Genomic DNA, 14,845 nt, shown 5'->3' with positions numbered 1-14,845 from the left:
GCGCTTGGGTGTTATGGGAACCCCTTTACAGTTTGCTTTGAATAAAACTCCTCCAGCAAGGCCCAACCTTGGTTTTACATTTGCCTAACAACCTAGCCTTTTCCCTTGGGTTTCCGAAGCCCGAGGGTCATCTTTATTTTAAACCCCCCAGGCCAGTGCTTGTCTAAGTGTTGGTCCGAACTGAGTAGACTGCGGGGCCACCTTGGGGAAACTTGAGGTTTGGTTTTACTCGTAGGATGTCTCATCCGGTGTTGCCCTGAGAACGAGATATGTGCATCTCCTATTGGGATGTCGGCGCATCGGGCGGCTTTGCTGGTCTTATTTTACCATTGTTGAAATGTCTTGTAACCAGGATTCCGAGTCTGATCGGGTCTTCATGGGAGAAGGAATATCCTTACTTGACCGTGAGAGCTTGTGATGGGCTAAGTTGGGACACCCCTGCAGGGTTTTGAAGTTTCGAAAGTCGTGCCCGCGGTTATGGGCAGATGGGAATTTGTTAATGTCTGGTTGTAGAGAACTTGACACTTAACTTAACAAAAATGCATCAACCGCGTGTGTAGCCGTGATGGTCTCTTTCCGACGGAGTCTAGGTAGTGAACACGGTTTTGGAGTTGTGTTTGTGCGTAAGTAGTTTCAGGATCACTTCTTGATCACTTCTAGCTTTTCGACCATTGCGTTGCTTCTCTTCTCGCTCTTATTTGCATATGTTAGCCACCATATATGCTTAGTGCTTGCTGCAGCTCCACCTCACTACCTTTCCCTACCCATAAGCTTAAATAGTCTTGATCTCGGGGGTGTGAGATTGTTGAGTCCTCGTGGCTCACAGATACTTCCAAACAGTTGCAGGTGCCAATGATGCCAGTTCAGAAGACGCAACTGAGCTTGAGTGGGAGCTCGATGAAGATCGTGTTTGTTGTGTTGTTTCGTTTCCAGTTGATGAGTAGTGGAGCCCAGTTGGGACGATCGGGGATCTAGCATTTGGGGTTGTCTTCTTTTATTTTGGTTCCATAGTCGGACCTTGTTTGTATTCTGGATGATGTATGTTTAACTTGTATTTGTGTGAAGTGGCGATTATAAGCTAACTCTTTATCCCTTTCTTATTTAGTACATGGGATTGTGTGAAGATTACCCCTCTTGCGACAAACCTACCATGCGGCTATGCCTCTAAGTCGTGCCCCGACACGTGGGAGATATAGCCGCATTGTGGGTGTTACAATATAGTCGGATCATATTATGTTTCTCCCCTCTATACTCTTGTTGTGATGAATTAAATCTTTATCGTTTGAAGTTTTTTCTTGTCGGATTGAATATTCAGAGATGAGAACACATGATATATGTCTTGCGTTATGAATACTTGAGGTGATGATATGATGACCCACAAGTATAGGGGATCTATCGTAATCCTTTCGATAAGTAAGTGTGTCGAACCCAACGAGGAGTGGAAGGAAATACAAGCGGTTTTCAGTAAGGTATTCTCTGCAAGCACTGAAATTATCGGTAATAGATAGTTTTGTGATAAGGTAATTTGTAACGTGTAACAAGTAACAAAAGTAAACAAGGTGCAGCAAGGTGGCCCAATCCTTTTTGTAGCAAAGGACAAGCCTGGACAAACTCTTATATTAAAGAAAACGCTCCTGAGGACACATCGGAACTATCGTCAAGCTAGTTTTCATCACGCTCATATGATTCGCGTTCATTACTTTTATAATTTGATATGTTGGTGGACCGGTGCTTGGGTACTGCCCTTACTTGGACATGCATCCCACTTATGGTTAACCCCTCTTGCAAGCATCCACAACTACAAAAGAAGTATTAAGGTAAACCTAACCATAGCATGAAACATATGGATCCAAATCAGCCCCTTACAAAGCAACGCATAAACTAGGGTTTAAGCTTCTGTCACTCTAGCAACCCATCATCTACTTATTACTCCACCAAGGTTCCACCTAGAGACGGCGGCGTTTCAACCCGAAAACTTTCTTCTGGTTTTTTCCAGGGCGAAAGACTTCATATAGCAAAAGATGGGCACCGGAGGTCTGTCAGGGGGCCCACGAGACAGGGAGGCGCGCCCAGGGGGGTAGGGCGCTCCCCCACCCTCATGGATGGTGGGTGGCCCCCATCTGGTGCTTTCTTCACCCAATATTTTTTATATATTCCAAAACTGATTTCCGTGGAGTTTTAGGACTTTTGGAGTTGTGCGGAATAGGTCTCTAATATTTGCTCCTTTTCCAGCCTAGAATTCCAGCTGCCGGCATTCTCCCTCTTCGTGCGAACCTTATAAAATAAGAGAGAAAAGGCATAAGTAATGTGACATAATGTGTAATAACAGCCCATAATGCAATAAATATTGATATAAAAGCATGATGCAAAATGGACGTATCAAGTCCCCCAAGCTTAGACCTCGCTTGTCCTCAAGCGGAAGCCGATATCGAAAAATATGTCCACATGTTTAGAGATAGAGGTGTCGATAAAATAAAATACGGACATGAGGGCATCATGGTCATTCTTATAACAGCAACATATATATATAGTCATATGATTTCTTATGCTAAAGTAACAATTTATTCACAATGTCAAGTATGAATCGGAAACTTCATTGAAAAGTAACAAACTATAATCTCAGTGATTGAAGCAATTGCAATGTATCATAACATTGGAAAGAGCAATATAAGAGCTTTCAGCAAGTCCACATACTCAACTATCATTTAGTATTTCACAATTGCTAACACTCACGCTATACTTATGGGTATGAAGCTTTAATCGAACACAGAGAAAGATAAGTGCTTATAGTTTTGCCTCCCAACCTTTTACCTCAAGGGTAATGTCAACAATAATAGTTTAGGAAAACCCACATCCAATTAGCTATATATATCAGGATCTTTCCAACACACAGTGCTTGCCAAAGGATAAAGTATAAAAAGGAGAGGTGAAGATCACCGCGACTCTTGCATAAGACATAAGATAAAAATAAAAGATAGGCCCTTCGCGGAGGGAAGTAGAGGTTGTCATGTGTTTTTATGGTTGGATGCACGAAATCTTAATGCAAAAGAACATCACTTTATATTGCCACTTGTGATATGGACCTTTATTATGCAGTCCATCACTTTTATTTCTTCCACATCACAAGATCGTATAAAGCTTATTTTCTCCACACTAATAGATCATACATATTTAGAGAGCAATTTTTATTGCTTGCAACAATGAAAAATTACTTGAAGGATCTTACTCAATCCATAGGTAGATATGATGGACTCTCATGGCAAAACTGGGTTTAAGGATATTTGGAAGCACAAGTAGTATCTCTACTTGGTGCAAAGAATTTGGCTAGCATGAGGGGGAAAGGCAAGCTCAACATGTTGGATGATCCATGACAATATAATTTATCTCGGATGTAAGAAAACATAACCCATTATGTTGTCTTCCTTGTCCAACATCAACCTTTTAGCATGTCATATTTTAATGAGTGCTCACAATCATAGAAGATTTCCAAGATAGTATATTTATATGTGAAAACCTCTCTTTCTTTATTACTTCCTATTAATTGCAATGATGACTAAAACTATGTTTGTCAAACCTCAACTACTTTTATTCATCATACTCTGTATATGTGAAATCATTACTCTCCATAAGATCAATTTGATCTTTTTACTTCTTTTTATTTATTTTTCTCTTTTTTCTCAAGATCGTAACAAAATAACCAAGCCCTTGACTCAAAACTAATCTTTATTATATATAGCTCACGGACTCGATTACATAGAAGGATCATAAAGCAAAACTCAAAACTAGATCATACTAAAACTTTATTCTACTAGATCAAGATATTACCAAAAGGATCGAACTAAGAAAAATGATAAAGATATAAGGGTGATGGTGATATGATACCGGGGCACTCCCCCAAGCTTGGAATTTTCCAAGGGGAGTGCCCATACCCGATACTCAATTCTCCTTTGGTGGTATTGATGATGGAGTTGTTGATGATGTAGGCTTGTCGTCCATCTTCCAAGGCCTAGGCTCACCATCATAGAAGGATGATCGAGTCTCCGGGATCCTCAAATCTGCAGCCAAACTCATCCTCTTGAATCTATATTCATACTCATAGTTTTGGTTTTGCAGGTTATAGATCTGGGCTTGGAGGTGCTCGATTTTCTCGCGAAGCTTGAAGATGGTCTCCCCAATGTTCTTGGCATACAGCTTGTGATTGCTGGTGAACTCCGCGATCATCATGTGGTTGGCGTCGAGTCTGTGTTCCACCATCCCCTGGCACTGCAAAACTTGTTGCTCCATTGTTTCAAGTCTTGTCTCCACGCTTCCGGTCCTCCTTGGTCCCTCAACATCACGGATGTGCAGCACCCCCTCACGCAACTCAATGGTTTGAGGGTGTTGCAGCACCTCCGCGAGGTAGGGGTTGATAACCCTCTCAAAAAACTTGTCCTTGGGGACGCTTGAAGACGTCACGGTGATCTTGATCTGTCAGAAAAATAGCTCAAAACAAAAACAGGAGATAATTGCATGGTATGGTGTCCAAAACCTTCAGGAGATTACATAATAAAATTTTACCGACCAAAAGAAGTATCGTGCAAGAAAACAGAGTCCGAAGGGCACACGAGGTGCCCACAAGGCAGGGGGGCCGCCCTCCACCCTCGTGGATGCCTCGTGTCCTTTCCGAACTACTTCTAATTTTCCTATTTTATTAAATATTACAAAATGGAGAAAAATTGTTATTAGAACTGTCTTGGAGTCGGTTTACTTACCGTACCACATACCTATTCCTTTTCGGAAGCTGAAACATTCTGGAAGGTGTCCCTTAACTCCTCCTGGGTTACGGTTTCAATAACATTAGTTTCAACATTTATAGGATTACCTGAGATATAATGTTTGATTCTTTGACCGTTCACCACCCTCGGATTTGTGCCTTCGAAGTTGTTAATTTTTATGGCACCGGAATGATAGACCTCCTCGATAACGTAAGGACCTTCCCATTTAGAGAGGAGTTTTCCTACAAAATAACTTAAGAGGGAGTTGTATAACAATACATAATCACCTATATTAAACTCACGTTTTTGTATCCTTTTGTCATGCCATCTTTTAACTTTTTCTTTAAATAGTTTGGCATTCTCATAGGCCTGGGTTCTCCACTCATCAAGTGAGCTAATGTCAAATAGTCTCTTCTCACCGGCAAGTTTGAAATCATAATTGAGCTCTTTAATGGCCCAATATGCTTTATGTTCTAGTTCGTGAGGTAAGTGACATGCTTTATCATAAATCATCTTATACGGTGACATACCCATAGGATTTTTATATGCAGTTCTATAGGCCCATAATGCATCATCAAGTTTCTTGGACCAATTCTTTCTAGATCCATTAACAGTCTTTTGCAAAATTAATTTAAGCTCTCTATTGCTCAGTTCTACTTGACCACTAGACTGTGGGTGATATGGGGATGCAATTCTATGATTAACATCATACTTAGCAAGCATTTTACGAAAAGCACAATGAAAAAAATGTGAACCACCATCAGTCATTAAGTATCTAGGGACTCCAAACCTCGGAAAAATAACTTCTTTAAGCATCTTAATAGAGGTGTTATGATTAGCACTGCTAGTTGGAATAGCTTCTACCCACTTAGTAACGTAATCAACAGCAACTAAAATATGTCTATACCCATTAGAGGAAGGAAACGGTCCCATATAATCAAAGCCCCAAACATCAAATGGTTCAATAACAAGTGAATAATTCATAGGCATTTCCTGACATCTACTAATATTACCAATTCTTTGACATTCATCATAAGACAAGACAAACTTACGGGCATCCTTGAAGAGAGCCGGCCAATAAAAACCGGATTGCAATACCTTATGTGTAGTTCTATCTCCAGCATGGTGTCCTCCATAAGCCTCGGAGTGAAACTTACGTAGGATCTGTTCATGTTCATGCTCAGGTACACAACGTCTAATAACACCATCTACTCCTTTATAAAGGTGTGGGTCATCCCAGAAGTAATGTCTTAAATCATAGAAAAACTTTTTCTTTTGCTGATAGGTGAAACTAGGTGGTATAAATTTAGCAACAATGTAATTAGCATAATCAGCATACCATGGAGCAGTACGAGAAGCATTTATGACAGCTAATTGTTCATCAGGAAAGCTATTATCAATAGGTAGTGGGTCATCAAGAACATTCTCTAACCTAGATAAGTTGTCTGCAACGGGGTTCTCAGCTCCCTTTCTATCAATAATATGCAAATCAAATTCCTGTAGTAGGAGAACCCATCTAATAAGTCTAGGTTTAACGTCTTTCTTTTCCATAAGATATTTAATAGCAGCATGATTAGGTTAAATAGTTACTTTAGAATCAACAATATAAGGTCTGAACTTATCACAAGCAAATACATCTGCTAAAAATTCTTTTTCAGTAGTAGCATAATTTCTCTGGGCATTGTCTAGAGTTTTACTAGCATATTGGATAACATTTAATTTCTTATCAACTCTTTGTCCTAGAACAGCACCTACAGCATAATCACTGGCATCTCAAAGGGTAAATTCCAATCAGGAGGCTGAACAATAGGTGCAGAAATCAAGGCTTTCTTAAGTATTTCAAATGCTTCTACACAATCATCATCAAAGACAAAAGGAACATCTTTTTGTAAAAGATTAGTCAGAGACCTAGAAATTTTTGAGACGTCTTTAATGAACCTCCTATAAAAACCGGCATGACCAAGGAAACTTCTTATACCTTTAATGTCCTTAGGACACGGCATCTTTTCAATAGCATCAACTTTAGCTTTATCAATTTCAATACTTCTTTCAGAAATTTTATGCCCCAAGACAATACCTTCATTAAGCATAAAGTGGCACTTCTCCCAATTCAAGACAAGATTAGTTTCTTCACATCTCTGCACAACTCGATCAAGGTTGCTTAAGCAATCATCAAAAGAAGTTCCATACACGGAGAAATCATCCATGAAAACCTCAACAATCTTTTCACAAAAGTCAGAGAATATAGCAGTCATACATCTTTCAAAGGTAGCAGGTGCATTGCATAAACCAAAAGGCATACGTCTATAAGCAAAGGTACCAAAAGGGCAAGTAAAGGTGGTCTTTTCTTGATCCTCCTTTGACACAAGTATTTGAGAGAAACCAAAATAACCGTCTAGAAAGAAAAATGTGTGTGTTTGGATAATATTTCTAGCATTTGATCAATAAAAGGTAAAGGGTAATGATCCTTTTTAGTAGCTTTATTTAATTTACGGAAGTCGATTACCATTCTATAACCTGTAACAATTATTTCTGGGATCAATTCATCTTTATCATTAGGAACAACAGTAATACCTCCTTTTCTTAGGGACACAATGAACGGGACTTACCCACTGACTATCAGCAACAGGATAAATTATACCTACCTCCAGAAGCTTTAGTATTTCTTTTCTTACCACTTTTTTCATCTTAGGATTTAACCGTCATTGGTGATCAACAACCAGTTTAGCGTCTTTCTCCAATTTTATTTTGTGCTGGCATAGAGTGGGACTGATGCCCTTAAGATCATCAAGAGTATATCCAATAGCAACATGGTGCTTCTTCAGAATTTTCAATAATTTCTCTTCTTCTTGCTTTGAAAGGTTAGCACTAATAATAACAGGATATATCTTCTTTTCATTAAGATAAGCATATTTAAGAGTATCTGTCAATGGTTTAAGCTCAAACACGGGATCACCCTTGGGTGGAGGAGGATCCCCTAGAATTTCGACAGGCAAGTTGTGTTTCAAAATAGGTCCCTGTTTAAATAATACTTCATCTATTTCCCTTCTTTCATTCATAAACATATCATTTTCATGGTCTAGTAAATATTGTACTAGAGGATCATTAGGAGGCACGACAATAGAAGCAAGACCAACAATTTCATCTTTACTAGGTAATTCTTTATCATGGAATTGTCTATGAAATTTAGCAAAATTAAAATCATGAGACATATCCCCTAAACCAACAGAAACAATACCATTTTGCAGTCTATCTTAGCATTAACAGTATTCAAAAAGGGTCTACCAAATATAATGGGACAAAAGTCATCTTGTGGGGAACCAAGAACAAGAAAATCAGTAGGATATTTAACTTTACCACACAAGACTTCGACATCTCTAACAATCCCAACTGGTGAAATAGTATCTCTATTAGCAAGCTTAATAGTAACATCAATACCTTCTATCTCGGCAGGTGCAATATCATGCATAATTTCTTCGTATAAAGAGTGAGTTATGGCACTCGCACTAGCACCCATATCACATAAGCCATGATAGAAATGATCTCTTATTTTAACAGAAATAACTGGCATGCCAACAACAGGTCTATGTTTGTTTTCAGTATCGAGTCTAGCAATTCTAGCAGCTTCATCACAAAAGTAAATAACATGCCCATCAATATTATCGGACAAGAGATCTTTGACCATAGCAATACTAGGTTCAAATTTAATTTCCTCAGAGGGTTTGGGTGTTCTAATATTACTTTTGTTGACCACAGTTGAAGCTTTAGCATGATCCTTTATTCTAACAGGGAAAGGTGGTTTCTCAATATAAGCGGTAGGAACAATACAATCAACATTATAAGTGATAGTATTTTCTTCAACTTTAATAGGTTAAACTACTTTTACTTCAATGGGAGGATTATATTTAAGCCACTTCTCCTAAGGGAGATCAACATGAGTAGTGATATGTCTCCAACGTATCTATAATTTTTGATTGCTCCATGCTATATTATCTACTGTTCTGGACATTATTGGGCTTTATTATCCACTTTTATATTATTTTTGGGACTAACCTATTAATCGGAGGCCCAGCCCAGAATTGCTGTTTTTGCCTGTTTTAGGGTTTCGAAGAAAAGGAATATCAAACGGAGTCCAAACGGAATGAAACCTTCGGGAACGTGATTTTCTCAATGAACAAGACTCGGGAGACTTGGACCCTACGTCAAGAAATAAAACAGGAGGTCACGAGGTAGGGGGCGCGCCCACCCCCACCAGGCGCGCCCTCCACCCTCGTGGGCCCCATGTTGCTCCACCGACGTACTCCTTCCTCCTATATATATCCACGTACCCCCAAACAATCAGAACAGGAGCCAAAACCCTAATTCCACCACCATAACTTTCTGTATCCATGAGATCCCATCTTGGGGCCTGTTCCGGTGCTTCGCCGGAGGGGGCATCGATCACGAAGGGCTTCTACATCCACACCATATCCTCTCCGATGAAGTGTGAGTAGGTTACCTCAGACCTACGGGTCCATAGTTAGTAGCTAGATGGCTTCTTCTCTCTTTTTGGATCTCAATACAATGTTCTCCCCCTCTCTTGTGGAGATCTATTCGATGTAATCTTCTTTTTGCGGTGTGTTTGTTGAGACCAATGAATTGTGGGTTTATGATCAAGTCTATCTATGAATAATATTTGAATCTTCTCTGAATTCTTTTATGAATGATTGGTTATCTTTGCAAGTCTCTTCGAATTATCAGTTTGGTTTGGCCTACTAGATTGATCTTTCTTGCAATGGGAGGAGTGCTTAGCTTTGGGTTCAATCTTGTAGTGTCCTTTCCCGGTGACAGTAAGGGCAGCAAGGCACGTATTGTATTGTTGCCATTGAGGATAACAAGATGGGGTTTTCTTCATATTGCATGAGTCTATCCCTCTACATCATGTCATCTTGCTTAAGACGTTACTCTGTTTTAACTTAATACTCTAGATGCATGCTGGATAGCGGTCGATGAGTGGAGTAATAGTAGTAGATGCAGGCAGGAGTCGGTCTACTTGTCTCGGACGTGATGCCTATATACATGATCATACCTAGATATTCTCATAACTATGCTCAATTCTGTCAATTGCTCAACAGTAATTTGTTCACCCACCGTAGAATACTTATGCTCTTGAGAGAAGCCACTAGTGAAACCTATGGCCCTTGGGTCTATCTTTATCATATCAATCTCCTACTACTTAGTTATTTCCTTTGCTATTTACTTTGCCTTTATTTTACTTTGCATCTTTATCATAAAAATACCAAAAATATTATCTTATCATATCTATCAGATCTCACTCTCGTAAGTGGCCCTATAGGGATTGACAACCCCTATTTGCGTTGGTTGCGAGGATTTATTTGTTTTGTGCAGGTGCGAGGGACTCGCGCGTAGCCTCCTACTAGATTGATACCTTGGTTCTCAAAAACTGAGGGAAATACTTACGCTACTTTGCTGCATCATCCCTTCCTCTTCGGGGAAAATCAACGCAGTGCTCAAGAGGTAGCAAGAAGGATTTCTGGCGCCGTTGCCGGGGAGGTCTACGCAAAAGTCAACATACCAAGTACCCATCACATACCCTTATCTCCCGCATTACATTATTTGCCATTTGCCTCTCGTTTTCCTCTCCCCCACTTCACCCTTGCCGTTTTATTCGCCCTCTCTCTCTCTCTCTCTATCCTCCCTCTCTTTTTGCCTCTTTTTGCCCGCTTGCTGTTTTGTTTGCTTGTGTGTTAGTTTGCTTGCTTGTCACGATGGCTCTACCTAAATTTGGTGACCTTCACCTTAAAAGATTAGAAGAGATCGAAAGCAATGTCAGGAGTTTTATGGTCTTGCAATTTGAACATAATAGTTTCTTCAGAAACGAGCTTAAAGAACAAAAAAGTTTTATTAATTTTATGAACAAAGAGCTTGATTATATGTCTAAAGAATTCGATGGTTTAAGATCCCAAATTGCTCATCTTGAGAAATTAACTGCTGAAATTTCGGATAGGTAGGATACCTTAGTTAATAAGATGGCCGCTAAACAGGATTGCTATGAAAATAAAGATGAAGATCTAAAACTTATTGATGTGTCCCTTATTAAATCTTTGTTTTGCAATATGAATCTTGATAATGATGGGACTGAATATGATCCACCTTTACCTAGAAGGCGTTCCAAGAATTCAGAATTTGTTGATCTTGATGCTAAATTTGATAAAAGTGGGATTGAAGAAATTAAAACCCTTGATGTTGCTAAACCAACTATTACGGATTTCTAGGAATTTAACTATGAAAATTGCTCTTTGATTGATTGTATTTCCTTGTTGCAATCCGTGCTAAATTCTCCTCATGCTTATAGTCAAAATAAAGCATTTACTAAACATATCGTTGATGCCTTGATGCAATCTTATGAAGAAAAACTTGAATTGGAAGTTTCTATCCCAAGAAAACTTTATGATGAGTGGGAACCAACTATTAAAATTAAAATTAAAGATCATGAATGCTATGCTTTATGTGATTTGGGTGCTAGTGTTTCCACGATTCCAAAGACTTTGTGTGATTTGTTTGGTATCCGTGATTTTGATGATTGCTCTCTAAACTTGCACCTTGCGGATTCCACTATTAAGAAACCTATGGGAAGAACTAATGATGTTATTATTGTTGCGAATAGGAATTATGTGCCCGTAGATTTTATTGTTCTTGACATAGATTACAATCCTTCATGTCCTATTATTCTTGGTAGACCTTTCCTTAGAACGATTGATGCAATTATTGATATGAAGGAAGGAAATATTAGATTCCAATTTCCATTAAGTAAAGGCATGGAACACTTTCCTAGAAAGAATATTAAATTACCTTATGAATCTATTATGAGAGCCACTTATGGATTGCCTACCAAAGATGGCAATACCTAGATATATTCTTGATTGTTATGCCTAGCTAGGGGCGTTAAACGATAGCGCTTGTTGGGAGGCAACCCAATTTTATTTTCATTCCTTGCTTTCTGATCATGTTTATTAATAAATAATTTTTCTAGCCTATGTTTTGTTTGTGTTTTTTGTGTTTAATTAGTGTTTGTGCCAAGTAGAACAGTTGGGAAAACTTGGGGAAAGTCTTGTTGAACTTGCTGTAAAAAACAGAAACTTTAGCGCTCACGAGAACTGCTGTAATTTTTATTTGGAGAGTGATATTTAGTTAATTCTTTTTGCAGATGATTAATAGATAAATTCCGCACGTCCAGAAATTTATTTTAGAATTTTTGGGGTTCCATATCTTGTGTTGGCTACAGATTACTACAGACTGTTCTGTTTTTGACAGATTCTGTTTTTCGTGTGTTGTTTGCTTATTTTGATGAATCTATGGCTAGTAAAATAGTTTATAAACCATAGAGAAGTTGGAATACAGTAGGTATAACACAAATATAAATAAAGAATGAGTTCATTACAGTACCTTGAAGTGGTATTTTGTTTTCTTTCGCTAACGGAGCTCACGAGATTTTCTACTTTAAGTTTTGTGTTGTGAAGTTTTCAAGTTTTGGGTAAAGATTTGATGGATTATGGAACAAGGAGTGGCAAGAGCCTAAGCTTGGGGATGCCCATGGCACCCCCAAGATAATATAAGGACACCTAAAAGCCAAAGCTTGGGGATTCCCCGGAAGGCATCCCCTCTTTCGTCTACTTCTATCGGTAACTTTACTTGGAGCTATATTTTTATTTACCACATGATATGTGTTTTACTTGGAGCGTCTTGTACTATTTAAGCCTTTGCTTGTTAGTTCACCACAATCATCCTTGCTTTATACACCTTTTGAGAGATCCATACATGATTTAGAATTTGTTAGAATACTCTATGTGCTTCGCTTATATCTTTTGAGTTATATAATTTTGCTCTAGTACTTCACTTATATCTTTTAGAGCACTGTGGTGGATTTGTTTTATAGAAAATATTGATCTCTCATGCTTCACTTAGATTATTTTGAGAGTCTTAATATCATGGTAATTTGCTTTAAATCCTAATATGCTAGGTATTCAAGAATAAAGAAATTCTCTTATGAGTGTGTTGAATACTATGATAAGTTTGATACTTGATAATTGTTTTGAGATATGAAGATGGTGATATTAAAGTCATGCTAGTTGAGTAGTTGTGAATTTTAGAAATACTTGTGTTGAATCTTGTGATTCCCGTAGCATGCACGTATGGTGAACCGTTATGTGATGAAGTTGGAGCATGATTTATTTTTTGATTGCCTTCCTTATGAGTGGCGGTCGGGGATGAGCGATGGTCTTTTCCTACCAATCTATCCCCCTAGGAGCATGCGCGTAATACTTTGCTTTGATAACTTGTAGATTTTTGCAATAAATATATGAGTTCTTTATGACTAATGTTGAGTCCATGGATTATACGCACTCCCACCCTTCCACCTTTGCTAGCCTCTCTAATATCGCGCACCTTTCGACGGTATCATACACCCACCATATACCTTCCTCAAAACAGCCACCATACCTACCTATTATGGAATTTCCATAGCCATTCCGAGATATATTGCCATGCAACTTTCCACCATTTCGTTTATTATGACACACTCCATCATTGTCATATTGCTTAGCATGTCATGTAGTTGACATCGTATCTGTGGGAAATCCACCATTCATAATTCTTTCATACATGTCACTCATGAGTCATGGCATATCCCGGTACACCGCCGGAGGCATTCATATAGAGTCATATTTTGTTCTAAGTATCGAGTTGTAATTGTTGAGTTGTAAGATAAAAGTGTGATGATCATCATTATTAGAGCATTGTCCCAGTGAGGAAAGGATGATGGAGACTATGATTCCCCCACAAGTCAGGATGAGACTCCGGACGAAAAATTAAAAAAAAAGAAAGGAGGCCATAAAAAGAAAAAGAGAAAAGGCCCAAATAAAAAAAGAAAAAAAAGAAAAAAAATGAGAGATAAAGAGAGAAGGGACAATGTTACTATCCTTTTACCACACTTGTGCTTCAAAGTAGCACCATGATCTTCATAGTAGAGAGTCTCTCATGTTATCACTTTCATATACTAGTGGGAATCTTTCATTATATAGAACTTAGCTTGTATATTCCAATGATGGGCTTCCTCAAAATGCCCTAGGTCTTCATGAGCAAGCAAGTTGGATGCACACCTACTTAGTTTCTTTTTGAGCTTTCATATACTTATAGCTCTAGTGCATCCGTTGCATGGCAATCCCTACTCACTCACATTGATATCTATTGATGGGCATCTCCATAGCCTGTTGATACGCCTAGTTGATGTGAGACTATCTTCTCCCTTTTTGTCTTCTCCACAACCACCACTCTATTCCACCTATAGTGCTATATCCATGGCTCACGCTCATGTATTGCGTGAAGATTGAATTTTTTTGAGAATGTCAAAAGTATGAAACAATTGCTTGGCTTGTCATCGGTGTTGTGCATGATTTAAATATTTTGTGTGGTGAAGATAGAGCATAGCCAGACTATATGATTTTGTAGGGATAGCTTTCTTTAGCCCTGTTATTTTGAGAAGACATAATTGCTTTGTTATTATGCTTGAAGTATTATTATTTTTATGTCAATATGAACTTTTGTCTTGAATCTTTCGGATCTGAATATTCATACCACAATTAAGAAGAATTACATTAAAATTATGCCAAGTAGCACTCCGCATCAAAAATTCTGTTTTTATCATTTACCTACTCGAGGACGAGCAGGAATTAAGCTTGGGGATGCTTGATACGTCTCCAACGTATCTATAATTTTTGATTGCTCCATGCTATATTATCTACTGTTTTGGACATTATTGGGCTTTATTATCCACTTTTATATTATTTTTGGGACTAACCTATTAACCGGAGGCCCAGCCCAGAATTGCTGTTTTTTGCCTGTTTTAGGGTTTCGAAGAAAAGGAATATCAAACGGAGTCCAAACGGAATGAAACCTTCGGGAACGTGATTTTCTCAACGAACAAGACTCGGGAGACTTGGACCTTATGTCAAGAAATAAAACAGGAGGCCACGAGGTAGGGGGCGCGCCCACCCCCACCAGGCGCGCCCTCCACCCTCGTGGGCCCCCTGTTG

The sequence above is a fragment of the Triticum urartu genome, chromosome 3A (assembly GCF_056163025.1).
Source record: "Triticum urartu cultivar PI428250 chromosome 3A, HENAU_Tu73, whole genome shotgun sequence".
Taxonomy (NCBI): Eukaryota; Viridiplantae; Streptophyta; class Magnoliopsida; order Poales; family Poaceae; genus Triticum; species Triticum urartu.
The sequence above is the reverse complement of the archived record's forward strand: the minus strand, read 5'-3'. Positions refer to the sequence as shown.